Raw genomic sequence first — 13,772 nt, 5'->3', positions numbered from 1 at the left:
TCGTGGGATGCAGTTTGAAATGTTCTTGTTCTCCACAGCATACTACGGAGAGGAAGAAAACCCAAAAGGGTATCACAGAATCACAGAATCGCTGGCTTGGAAGAGACCTCCAAGATCATCGAGTCCAACCAAGCCCTAACACCTCAACTAAACCATGGCACAGAGTGCCACATCCCCAGACTTTCTTTAAACACATCCAGGGATGGTGACTCCACCACCTCCCCGGGCAGGCCATTCCAATACTTTATCACCCTTTCTGCAAAAAACATTTTCCTAATATCCAACCTGTATTTCCCTTGGCGCAGCTTAAGACTGTGTCCTCTTGTTCTGCCAGTTTCTGCCTGGAGAAGGAAACCGACCCTCCCCTGAGTACAGCCACCTTTCAGGGAGCTGTAGAGTGTGATAAGGTCACCCCTGAGTGTCCTTTTCTCCACGGGCCTTGTTTGCCATGCACTGTTTGTGGCACTAACAGGTCGCTTACAGCCCCCGAGTGAATGTCAACGCTTTTGTTTGCATGCAGCGAGCGCTCGGCATCAGCAGAGCTGCCAGAAGCAATCTGTGAGGAGCTGGGGACGTCAGTGACACCCAGCACAGGGGGATCAATACCCTCACTGGTCTCTCCTGACTCTGGGCTCACAGCAGAGCCTCCTTCTGTGACTTTCCTGGGCTGGAAATGGGAGCAGGGAACAGCGCATTGTTTTTCATGAGCCACATCACAAAACCTTTCGCCTCAGAGTGACTAAATGAGTCGATATGTTGCTTTTCCCCTGCCTGCTGAATGCTGGCTTTTCAATATTTAATAGGCTCCTGGCAGTCGTGCATCTGGTGTCCTCAGCCAGGAGACCGTGACCAGCAGGCTCCCTTCCCCATCCAGCATCCACAGAAATTCCCTCCGGACAGACCCCTCTTTTCCTGCCTGCTCTGGTTTCATCCCTGCCTCTCTATTTTGCTGGCTCCTACCAGAGAAAGGGCACCAGGCTGCTCAGGTGTGACCTTTGCTGGGCAGTTGTTGTGCAGAGGTTTCAATAACGATCCCACAAGGCTGAAATTCCAGCCATGCTCCCTCCCTGTGCCAGCTCCAGCAGCCAAAACCTCTTCAGAGGGAATTGCTCCCAAGCCACAGATATTTACCCGGAAGTGAGGGGTTCACGAGTGGAAGTGTGAAGATGGGAGTAAATAGAACTAAAAAGGAGACTCAGAGGGAGAAGAGGATCTTGAGCCTGTTTTACTGCTGAGGTCAGTGTCTTGAGCAGCTTCTGAAAATGGGGTCAGCCCATGGAAAAAAATCCCATGGACATAACTGGTTACAGATCGGGTCTTGTGGATCTGAAGGAAACAAAATACACTTTATGTGATCTTAGTAAATTCCTCAAGTACCTGGGCTGAGTTGTTCCTGTAATATTTTACTAATAAAACCCCTTTACATATTTCTCAGAAAAAGTTAGCATGGATGCTGCCATGTATATCAATTTGCTGTGGACTTGGTTCACCGAAAACACGTTTATGAGAAAGATTTATGGCATGCTTAGGAATTCCCTTAAAGAAATTATGTGCAAAACCCTCACATTACGCTGTAGTGAAAAGCATAAAAGCTGCAGAGTATGTGTGCATGCTGCAGATGTGTTTAATTTTACCAAAATCAATGGAGTAACTGTGGATTTGCTACAGTGTAACTTAACCACATTCAGTGCACGCATATTATAGAATCTGGGAAATTTTCTGGAATATTTCAGAACAAAAGATGTTGAATTATTTTTGTTGCATGGAAAAATGTGCGCTTGAAAACTGTTTTTCTAGCGAGACACAGATCTGATGCAGAATACAAACTACCTGTCCACTTGGAGCTGAATGCTAACCTGAGAGCCATTAGTCACCATAATCCTCTGCTCAGTGACAAGACTGGATGTACATGAGGGTGGATTTATTGCCACTGATGAGATCTCAGCCCGATCACCATTGGAATTCAGGCAACAGATGGTTCTCCAAGGAGTTTTCCCTAAGAAAGCAGTGTGTATAACAAACAGTGCCTATATGTTTTTGTGTGTTTATTCACAGCATGTGGGTACATGTATCTCATTTAGTGTTGCTCTTTTTTTTTTTTTTTTTTTTAATTGTGAATTTTTGCCTTTTTTTGGTGTCCAAACTGGTTTTATACAGCAACATTTTTCATCAGTTTTACCCTCATTTGCTATAATTTTCCCACAACTGCTCCAAATTTAAAGCTCTGGCACTAGACTGCTCTAAGAACACAAACTCCTGCCTCTATCCTCTGTAACATCACCTGTAACCTCATCCATCCTGAATTATTGCTGCCCTAAGTCTCACACAGCTAATTAGGATATTTCCTCCATAGCTTATAAAAGCAATCTCATACTTTTAACAAGTGCTCGTGTTCTACTGATTTTATCTGTGGATATAAGCTCTATTTTTAAGTCAAGGTACTTTAGTGCCATTAAAAATTCATTAAAATGGCTTTAATGACACATGCTGGCTCTTTAGCTCTTGGAACTTTGATGTGTTTGGTGTGGAATTGCTCTGGTCAGAGTTTGCTTCTTTCATGGATCAAGAGCTTTTGCTCCTAACCCCATGGACTCTCCTTGTCAACCAAAGCTAAGAGTCATGGAATCTTTTAAGTTGGAAAAGACCTCTTGATTCCAATCATTAACCCAGCATTGCCAAGCTCACCAACAAACCACATCCCCAAGAGCCACATCTGCACATCTTTTTAATGCCTCCAGGGATGGTCACTTGACCCCTTCCCTGGGCAGCCTCTGCCAGTGCTTGGCCACCCTTCCATTCTTTCACGTGCAGTGTTCGGTGGGAAACAAAGACAAGCAGGCTGGAAAAAGGCAGATGAGCTCCTGAGTGCCTGATCAGTGTCTCTGTGAGCAGGACGACAGAGCCCCAGTCCAGATCGTGCTCACTCATGGCACAGATCGCGGCTCTTCGCGCTGCTCGTGGGCAGCATCCAAGAGCTGGGGTGAAATTACTGCTCCATTATTTGGCTCTGGACCATTGTTTCTGTAATATAGGAAAAGGCTGTGAGGAATTCTATGGTTACTGGGTTTTACAGGTAAATAAGACTGATGGGTGGGTGGTGCAGCAGCAGAATAAAAGGCTTTTACAAACTTTTCTTCCTACTGGAGAGCAGAGGAGACATTATGGTCTCTGTAGTGCTGCTCATTCAAATGGAAGCAGTAGGTCTGGTGAATTTTCCAGTTATAATGTGCATAATTCTACATTTTAAAAAAAGGAAGATATTTTCATATTTTCCTGAGATTTTTCTTTATCAAATATGAATTCTCATACCCAACCAGCCCTTACAGGCCCATAAAAGGTCATTTCTTTGGTAGAAGAGCTGCCTAAGACCAAGACAAGTTGCCCTCAGTCTTTCTGACTGATCCAGAGATCCTCATAATAAGAGCAAATGGAGTAAGAGTAGCTGATATTCTCTCTGAAGTGCTCAGTACTGCAAGGGTTGAGGATTGATGGAAGCCTGGATAAGACATTTCCTGCTCAGGACAAGTGAAGAAATGTGTCTCATGCTGTGGGGGTGGCGGGTGCAGCATCCCCAGGAGGCATTTTTATTCTTCAGAAAATCTGCTTGCAATTGCAAGCTCCCTCAGTTGTGCCTTTCTTGTAAGTTTTGGACATAACATTGATTTTGGATATATCCTACATCAATGGCATCTCAATATAGAGGAGATAAGAACACCTTGTATTTGTTGGCCCTTTGTTCATGGTGGAAGAAGGACATGTGCTGAGGTGTCAGTGTTACTTCTCTGTTTTCTTAACAGGGGTCACATATACAGTTTTGCAGAGAGCACACAGAAAAAACTTTTTTTTCAGGAGAATTGCAAAAAAATATTAAAACACTCCACTCAGTTGAAAATTTTAATGGGAAGAAATAATATTATCATTTTTTGACAGAGAAGCAGAGAAGAGGTCATCTGTGCCCTGCATGCTATTAGAGAAATAGTACTGCTGCATTTCCCCATCTAAACACTTACCTGCAGCCTTACAGCATTATGGTAAATCAAAATCAAAACATGATCCTATGGAAAGAGGATGGGGTGTATATCAGGGGGAAACCCAAGTTCTCCTTTCTCTCCCTGGGGTCAGGCTGGCACAGGGTGGCCCAGGGCTTGGGATGGCCCTGCTGACACCCAGGCAGCCCTCATCATGGCCCTGCAGAGCTGGCCACAGATGGTCAAGGGAGCGTCTCAGCCCGAGAGAGGAGGGAATATCCTCTGTTCTCTCTGGCTCTGACTCACCTGGGATCAGGCCAGACTGGTTCTCAGGTGCGGACCAGACAAACAACATCATGTTCGTTTAATTTTGTCCATAAGTCAGACCTCTGGGCTGTTTGTATTATCTCTCTGTGCTGTCAAAACTCAATGGATCTTTTCCCAAAAGTCTAAAGGCTATATTTTCCAATCTCGTTCCAAGCCTGCTAGTACTGTCTGGTCCATATGTTAAAGGAGTTGAGCAACCATTCTTACGCACAGCAATTACTGCTTGTTTATTGAAGCCACCAGCTAGGGCTGGTCTTTCTTCTGGTGCCTCAGCAGAGGTGGGAGTAAAATTACAAAGCTGAGATGTTGGCTTTACTCTCACCATGGCCCCATTTCATATGTGCAAGGTTGTTGTGCCTGGTGAGTGCCACATCATAGCTCAGAGCCCTGCATTTCCCTCATCCCTGGCTTTAGGATATCAATATTTGCTTCATGGAGCAATGGAAATGGAAAATGCATCCCTTCTTTGCATAGGTGATGAGATGGACCTTCTTTAAAACAGAGAATTTCTCAAAGCACTGATTTTGTGATGGCCATGGAGTTGTGACTTGGGAGATAAAACTGCCAATTTGCAGCTCTCTTTATTATTGTAGTATTTATGGAGCCCTATTAGTTTTGGCTTTTTGGCATCTTTTTGACAGTCTGGAAAGAATTCCCACTGTGTAAGGAGAGACTTTGCACAGGTGCTGACACACAGTGAACAGCTTCTTTTAATCTTGGTATCTACAAACCATTAAAGGCTCTGGTGCTGCGACTGTGACAACTGGGGATGTAGAAGTGGGTTAATAATGAAAAATCCCTTTTTATTTTCAGTCAGCATCACATTGAATAATCACTATAGTGCAACGATTTTTGGGACTATTGTTTCTATTATAAAGGAAATGTCTGCTGGGTAATCAACACTCTGCTGTCATCTCATTCTCCCTGTGATACTGCAAACCTATTTGTGGTACTGGTGCCACCCCAGCAGGAATGGATGATGTCCATCTGCTGTTTTGTGATCTCCTTTCCCTGCAAGGGAACTCTTCCTGCAGCATTTTATCTCCTGCTTTAAACAAGTTTCCCATAAGACAGACATTCTTCTCTGAATACACAGATAAAAATGTGACCAGCATTCCTGTGAGTCCATCCAAAAGCTGCTCTCAGCCTGAAAAAATATCCTTAAAAGCTCTCACTTGTTATTGACTTAGTGGGAAAAGATTTGGCCCTGAGATGGTCCTTGGGTGGATATTTTTTGTCCACGTGGCAAAGCATCACAGTGCTTTTGACAGCAGAAAGATTTCCCACAGCGTGGATATTCCAGGGTCTGCCACGCTTGGCAAATGACATATTTATTAACAAAACAATGTTTTTCCAGGATAATGTTCAGCACTTTGACCTTTGCCCCCCTTTCTAACACAGTCATTTTTCATCTGCTTCTTGCCATGCTGAAGAGTGTTCCATGGATTTTCTAGTGCCATGTAACAACTAACAGAAATTGCAGTCAATGCAGTTCAGGCCTGTGGGAATGTAAAGGCATCTTTGGGTAAATAAACCAAAAATAAGAGACAATTCATGAGAAGGCTGTAGAGGCAGTGGGAATATGAAACTGCAGAGAAATGCTGAGGGGAAGAGCTGGAGGGACACACTATGAAAGTAGCCCATCACTTTTTTTCCTTCATGACCACTCCTCTGGTCTAATGTGAACTCACAGATAGAGCCACGTGATGAGCTGGCACCAAGGAAAATATTTTCTGTGAAGAAGAAATCCAATGATCATCACATGCAATCAACAAAACCCTGCCTATGAAGTGATGTTCCAGCCAAGACCTTTTTATGCTGTTTTGTTTGGTTTTCCCTTGGGCTGTCTCTTCCCCCCCACACCGACACACACTGGGAGCCCAGTCCCCAGCTCAGGGACCAGCCAGGCCCAGCTGCTGTTGGACACAGGCAGGGCTCACAGCTTGCGATCCGTGCTTCGCTCCTGCCAAGAATTCCTTGGGGCTGACCGTATGTGCTGCTGACTCAAGAGGCACGAAACACCCAGAAATGCCTGGGGGCGCATGGATCTCTTCCCAGGAGCGATGAGGGGCTGTGCCAAGTGCCTATTGAATCCCAGGCATGTGCCATCCTCTGCTGTTGAGCAGGCAGGATGAGGCGGGATCCAAAGAAGCAGTTGTTGTGGAGTCAGGCTAAGGATTCTCTGGTGGAGGTGGCTGGGATGACAGATGGAAGAGGGGGAAGCATGTTTTCTAGACATACTCCAGCCTTTCTACGCCTTTGCTATTTCTGGGATCTGAAGCAAAATTTCAGCTATGAAAATATTTCTGCAGTGAGTTGACATCTGGCTTTGATCTCACCTGAAATCATGATCTCCTTACTTCATATCCATCAGCTCTTCTGGATGGATATGAAGTATCCTTTCCATTTTTTGCCCTCTTTTCACTTTCAATAAACCAACCAAGAAATGAACTCACCAGCAAGGAAGGTCACTCTTCAAAGTGCAGCATTCTATTTTGTTTATAACCACAGCAACGTTTATGGTCTCCATGAGCTAGGAACTAAAAGAAGTAAGTTTAATCACTAGGTAATAATTAGAGTGCATAATAATTCCATTAAATGAAATGATAATCAATAGCTACTGCTATTGATATCAATAGCACTGCTAAAATGCATATTTTAAGGATGAAATGGATTTTTCAAAAATCACATATAGGAAGAGAGAATCCTGTACGATGCTAACTCTGCAAAACAGTAGTGCTAAAAGGAAAAATTGCCAATGCAGTTAGGTGAAAGAGAGCATAAAGTAATAGTTCAAAATCTTTCTATTGCTCTGATAGTTTTTATTTTTTTTTTTTAAATCGTGCCTCTTACATGATCTTTTTTCTAGAGAGAATCATTGTTCATATAGAAGTAAACCGAGGACAGGCAGTTGTGGTGTTTGGGTCAATTTTATCATGAAGGGACCAAACTCTCTTTCCTTTCTCTTGTGCAGAAACATTTTTGATAGTGGAAAGACTGATTTATATGGAAACAGCCCTAGAAACAACCTGCTTCTTTTCCCACACACTTATTTCCTTAAAACAAGAGTAATTGCTACATTTTGATGTCAGTTTAAGTAGCAATTTGAGTCTTGTGCCTTATTATTTGAGAATGTTATTATGAGGTGAAGAACAGAATTTGGAAAATGTAACTTCTGGCAAAAATTAATGCTGATCAATGCTAATATTATTTTATGTGTTTTGGCTCTTCACCATGCTGGGAAAAAAAAAAAAAAAGCAAGCATATTATGTAGTTATATACAAAAGTCACTTCTTCATCAGTAAAACTCTGGGATGAATAATATGCACAGGAACTCAGGAGAACTCTAGAGAAAATGAAAACAGAACCCAGTGTACCAACTTTCCTGTGCCAATATCTAGACCAGCAACATCAGCATGTTTTCACTTAAAATAATGTTTTGAGACAAGTATTAAAAAGGAAGAAGAAGCCATGAGACAAGTTTATGGCTAAGAAGGGGAGAAAAATAGTATAATTGGTTGCTTAATGTGGACTGTATTTTATATCCTTACTTATATACAATATAAATATAATTATAATATTATATATAATTCCTCATATATATATATATTAAAAAAACCTTCTAATGTTTGCCTACATATCAGAAAATATAATTTAGGACCAAAAAAGTGAACCATACAAGCATCAAGTGCATTCCTGTCCAGCCAAGAGCATCCCAGTGTGCCTGGCCAGTGGGTATTCATTGACACCCTTCCTTGAGAAACTTTTTATTGCCAAAAGCTTGGCCTCATTTCTCTTGAAAAAGCAGTGGTAGATGTGGCCTCAGGAAGGAGCTGTCAGGTGTTCTGGTTTTACCCTTTCTAAGAGTCATGCAAATTGCCTGGGCAGACTTGGCAAAGTGAGGCTTTATGTTGGACTTTGAGAAATATTTTCAAAAATGCTGCCCAGATGAAGAGTGAGACTCTTCTTTCCACATAGGAATAATGGCTTATCAGTGTTATCATGAACAGGCATTTTCCAGCATCTGAACTGCATGGCATTAATGAGGTGCTGAGCAGCCAGCTGTAATAGAGCAGCATGTGGGGAACTGATCCTCAAGATTTATGATGCATCTTTTGGTCTCTCTTTGGTCCATTTCCTTAATCATGATGCTGATTACCAGGGCAATTGTTTTTAGTTCTCATTTCGTTTCATTTTACTTTCCTTGGAAACCGTAATGGACCTTTGTTGGGGGTTTTTTTATTCCCCTCCAACCTTTAAATCAGCTGCTCTTCTCCCCGGCAGCCGCCGGCACGGAGAACACCTTGCAGGCACTGTTGTGTTAAAGGCACCCAAGTGTGAAGCAAAATAATTAAATGGGGCTGACATGGCTTTCAAAGGGGTTTGCTGATCTATCCATGACAATGAGAGGGCCTCCAAGCCTTGCTCAGCCACTTGCAAGCAGGGCAAGTATATTCTGCAGAAAGGCTTTTAGAGCATTACCCACAGCATAAAGCTCATTTTTGTTGGGTTTTGAGGAGGAAGCAGTTGGCAGAAGTCCAGCCTTTGATGCTGGCTGAAGAAGGGGAGGGAAATATCTGACTCAGGAGTCCACTCCTAGTTACTTATTTTTGGTTTTTCACTATAACTTGATCTATTCTTTTTGCAGCTAATAGGTATTTTTCCTGCTATGTAAGAAGTTGGGGCATATCCATCATGTCAGAGGGAGCCACAGCAGAGCAGGGGTGGCATGGAATAACCCCACTTGACCCAAAAATCAGGACACTCTTGTATGCAGCAAATGAAAGACAGAGGAAGAAAGAGTTACTGTTAGGGCTAGATAACAAGTGGGGCTGAAAAATAAGGTTATGTGCTATAAATCAAATTAAATACAGCCCTTAAGCAGTGACTATTAATTACATGCTTGAATTGAATTGTATATGTTACTCATCTGTGGGGCAAGTACAATTGCTCACCAGACTCTTCCTTATCCAAACCAAGGTTAACTTCGGGAAATTAAAAATGAAAATATTTTCAGTGAAATTCCTGACTCGAGGAATCAGGTGTGAGCATCCAAAAAGGGACTAGGTACCTATGATGTTCACTGGGTGGAATTTAATTTCTTTAAGTCTAAACCCAAGGGATTTGTGTATTCAGAATGGGATGCCTTAGATGCACAGGGAGAATGCATTTATCCAGTCACAGTTCTCTCTATGTGCATAGTATATTTGCAATACATATATAAATATGCATGTAATAATTTCTATTATACCCTGATCAAACCAGCAGCAGTAGCACAATCAAGGGTGAAATGCCTGCTGTGGCACAGAGCTGAGAGAGGTTTAAGACAAAGAACTCCATCTGGGATTGCACATCTCCTTAGATGTACCCCAACTTTTGTTGTCAAACTCCTTGCCAAGCACTCCAGACCATGCACTGGGGCATTTTCTCCTCTTCCTCGGCCTTTCTAAAACTCAGCAGTTTGAAAGGGCCACAAATGTTTGATTAAAAACAAACAAAAATAAAGTGGTAAATTCTAATAATTTAGGAAGATAAAAAATAACCCAACTTCTGAAATGTTGCATTTTGCTTGAAAGGATTCCTTCTTCATTTTAAGTCATGTAATAACTACAAAAATTCTGAAGTCCCAACTCCACAAATTCTGAAGTGATTTAAGCAAAGAGCAAAGCTAGAGTACTCTCACTTTCTGACAGGTAACATTCAAACAGTAACACACTGTTGGAAGGGGTGCCTGATGCATTTGGCAGGAGTTAAGCAGCTAATGTTTCATCAGCTTGGAGTTAATGATATACACACAATTAGTGCTTCTGCCTGTGTTCTCACAAGATTTTCAATATATCACCCTGGAAATGTTGTTTGATTTGGTGTTGTGAAGGGACTCTGTTAATTCAAGTGCCAGCAAGTTCACTAAATGTTCTCCCATTATACATGTGTGTTTTAATGACAAGCTAGATGGGGCAAGGTAGAGGGGCTGAGAAAGGAGACTGCAGGACTTGGTGGGAAGAGCTCCCTCTGCTCCCTCTGCTCCCTCTGCTTTGTGGCACCTTCAAAAAAGAGAGAATGGAGATAAGTCTCACCTGAGCCTAAACTCTTTCTCCCATTGAGGGGATGTCCATACTCCTGTGAAATTCCACCAGTGTCAGATCACATTCAGAAGTGCCTGGGAATGAGGATCAAGACTGTGAGTTCTATTGCTGCTTTCTCTATTGCATATGCAAAACTTCCTTTAACCCTGGTGGGACAGCTGCAAAATGCACACATGATCCTGTAGATGTTCCAGCACAGTTAATCAGGAACAGAGGGCAAGAGAAAAAGTTGACCATTGCCAAATTTCCTTGTTATTGTTGGTTTTTTAAGTGAAGTTAATTATCTTGTGAGGTTTGTGTAAAGTTTTATTCGTGGGCAAAAGGTGTAAGTGCACCCACAATTCTGGATTCTGGTTGAACCATTTTGGGATGGTCTTAATGGAATATGTGAATGCGTTTTGTACAAATGTTTTCCTTCCCTACAGGATGGATGAGAACTCAAATCTTAATTCACATGCTGAACCCAACTGTGGATCTGAATGAATGACTGATGAGATTCTGTCCTTATTTACTGAGCTATTTATTCAGCTATCAGGAGCTTGGCATCCAAAATTAACTGTGCCACTATAATCTCAAAATCACTTGATAAGACAGTAGGAGTCCTGGGGAGTTATTTCTCTTGCAGAATCACACACTTCTGCAAATTGGTGTTTCTTAAGTGCCGTGGTTCTAATTTGACTGGAGTTAAACAGCCACAGTGAACCCCACATGGTATTAGAACATGAAGGAGGACTAGTGAGTGAGTTCAAAATGAACATTTGCTGGTATGTGGGGCCTGCACCAGCCCAGTGATACGAAAAACCAGCAGATATGACAAGGAATGGGAGTCTTTTGCTGGAACCTTTGGTTGTAGTAGTAAAGTGGTAAAGCCTTTCTGCAGTCAGATGATTTTGGGACATGCCTGAAACCCAGGAATGCAAGTCATGCTCTGCTTGACTCCAGAGAGGTTCCCATTAAGTCCTGGGAGACGGAATGGCAGCCTTCAGCGGATATTGGAGATAGATATGAGATTTCTCTTGGCCTCGAGTCATGCATATGCAGCTTTATATGGAGGCTGCTGATCTTCTGTGCTCTCAAGCTGCTGTACTGGGCAGGCCAAGGACAAAGGGACTGCAGTGTTCCCATCCCTCACTTTGCACTTCTCATTTCTGTTCCCTGTTACAGACTTGTGTTACATTTCATGCAGAAGCAAGCACAGACTGCAGGGAGCAATGTGTGTTACTATTTTATAAAACGCGTTGGCTAATGATTTACTGTGAGCAGGCATGACAACTTCTTAATCTTCTGGGTGGCATCATAGCTAACTTTCCTGCTCTCAGTGCCTCTCAGTGCTCCATTCACTGCTTGGCAATTAGTGCCTGCTCCTCTGAGGTGCTGGGCAACCGCAGATCCCATTTAATTCAGTGGAAATTAAGCTCAGAACTGCACGGTTCTTCCGTGTGCCTGTCACAACAGCGGTGCAGAGTGCCACTTTCAGGGCAAAATAAACAAATGTTGATATAATAAATGATACAGTCATGGAGTCATTAAGGTTGGAAAAGACCTCTAAGAGCATTAATCACTAATATACATTAATAACTCACTAGGCAACGACAGCGCTTGCAAAGAACTCACAAGTACTTGTGCTGTCAAACCCATCTGACCCATCTGGAGGAGCTTGAAGTGAGGTTGTCAGCCAGAACCCCCTGAGCAGTTTTTTTGCAGGATGAACACGCCAGCTGGTAGGTCACAATGAGCTGTTCATGTCACCCATGTTAACATTGGTGGCAGGGCCAGGATCGGTGGTGCTCAGAGAGGGGCTGTGGTGCTCGGCTCTGTAGCCTTGTCCTTCCCGAGCTCACCAAGCTGGGGCAGCTCTTGAAATCAGCTAGCAAAGAGTGGGGAAACCTCGTGGCAGCTGCACAAAGCTGCTTTGGAGCATGTTAACAAGGCAGAACGTATCTCCATGCCCACATTTCTCCCTGGTCTGTAACAGGGGTGCGATTGTCTCACACTTCGCTGTGCGCTACACATGGCTAACAAGTAACGCTCTATTTAAAGAAGCAGGCAATCCTCCTTCCCAGAAGCAGTTGTAACGCTGTGAACAAATATCCACAGGGAAAAATTCTTTTTTCCTTTCTTTTCCCCCTTTTCCTTTTCTATTCCAGTCTAATCAGAAGCACTGCAGATTCAGCCATCTATAAAAGCATGCCCCTGAAAGGAATTCGATTTATTTTTGTGAAATGAATGTGTGGCGTTTATTATGCATGGCAGGTATGGTTGGAATCCAAGTAGGAAAGTTGTATTTTACACTACAGGCCCTTGGGTAATGAATTAAATGGTAACACCAACATATCTAACAGTGAAAAATGCCACACTGTGGAGACACTTTCAAGAAAGCTGAGTACACAAATTGTGGGAGAAGAGCAGATAAGCTTTTTTCCTGTTTGTACCTGCATTATTTAGTGACATTTGCTTTTATTTATTTATTTATTTTTTTTTTTAAAGAAGGTGATACCTGTGTTAGAATAAAAGCTGTATTCTGGTCTGCTTTATCTATGCAGCATCCTAAGACTCTGCTCCCTTGATTGTCCAGCTCTGGTATCCCCTGGCTGCATTCCTCACACCACAATATGGAAGGGGAAAAAATGCAGGCTTGAGACTCCTCCTGGAAGAGGTTCAAGATGAAAGAAGGGTATCCAGACTATGAAATCAATATAGAGGAAGGTTTTTAAAGTGGTTCTGCATCTACTTTATGCCACTTTAATGAAGGTTTGGTTTCTGGTTTTTGTTGTTATTGTTGTTTCTTGCTGGGAGAAGTATCAATGCCAAGCCTGGCTGAGTATCCATGCTTTCCAATTTTCAAAACTCAGTAAGCTTCCAATAGCAGTTTACATTTTGGGGGGTTAATTTTTCATGAAAGAATTTAGCCTCAAGAATTGTAACCTGGAGCAAACCATCCAATCTGATAGTAGTTCAGAGCACTATCCCAAAATGCCACTTTACCCTGCAACCTTTGGGTGCCTGGTCACTGGAGCAGGGTACCAGAGGACACTTGCTTTTAGGAAAGCATCTTCACAGTACTTAAGGGATTATTGACAACATGTGGCTGTCTTCCTTGTATCCATCCACCAAAGGAAAACTGTCCTCTCCCCTCTCTTATCCTCCTCATCCTTCAGCGTGGCTCCACATTATTATAACTGCTTTATTATAATAGTTTATATTCATATGTCCCTCTGTTTGCATGTTGGCAATGGCAACCTGAGTTGATGCTATCCTCCAGAGTGCCACTTGGTTATTAATCATTAATACGCTACGGTAGAAAGGCAAAGTTTTAGCACTAGGGTCATGCAACAGGTTATTTAATACAGAATCAACAATGCATTCAGTAGGTCTTTGTTTCTCTCTCCAG

The sequence above is a fragment of the Chamaea fasciata genome, unplaced genomic scaffold (genome assembly GCF_029207755.1).
Source record: "Chamaea fasciata isolate MVZ Bird 193981 ecotype frontalis unplaced genomic scaffold, bChaFas1.0.hap1 SCAF_6, whole genome shotgun sequence".
Taxonomy (NCBI): Eukaryota; Metazoa; Chordata; class Aves; order Passeriformes; family Sylviidae; genus Chamaea; species Chamaea fasciata.
This window is presented reverse-complemented; position numbering follows the sequence as displayed.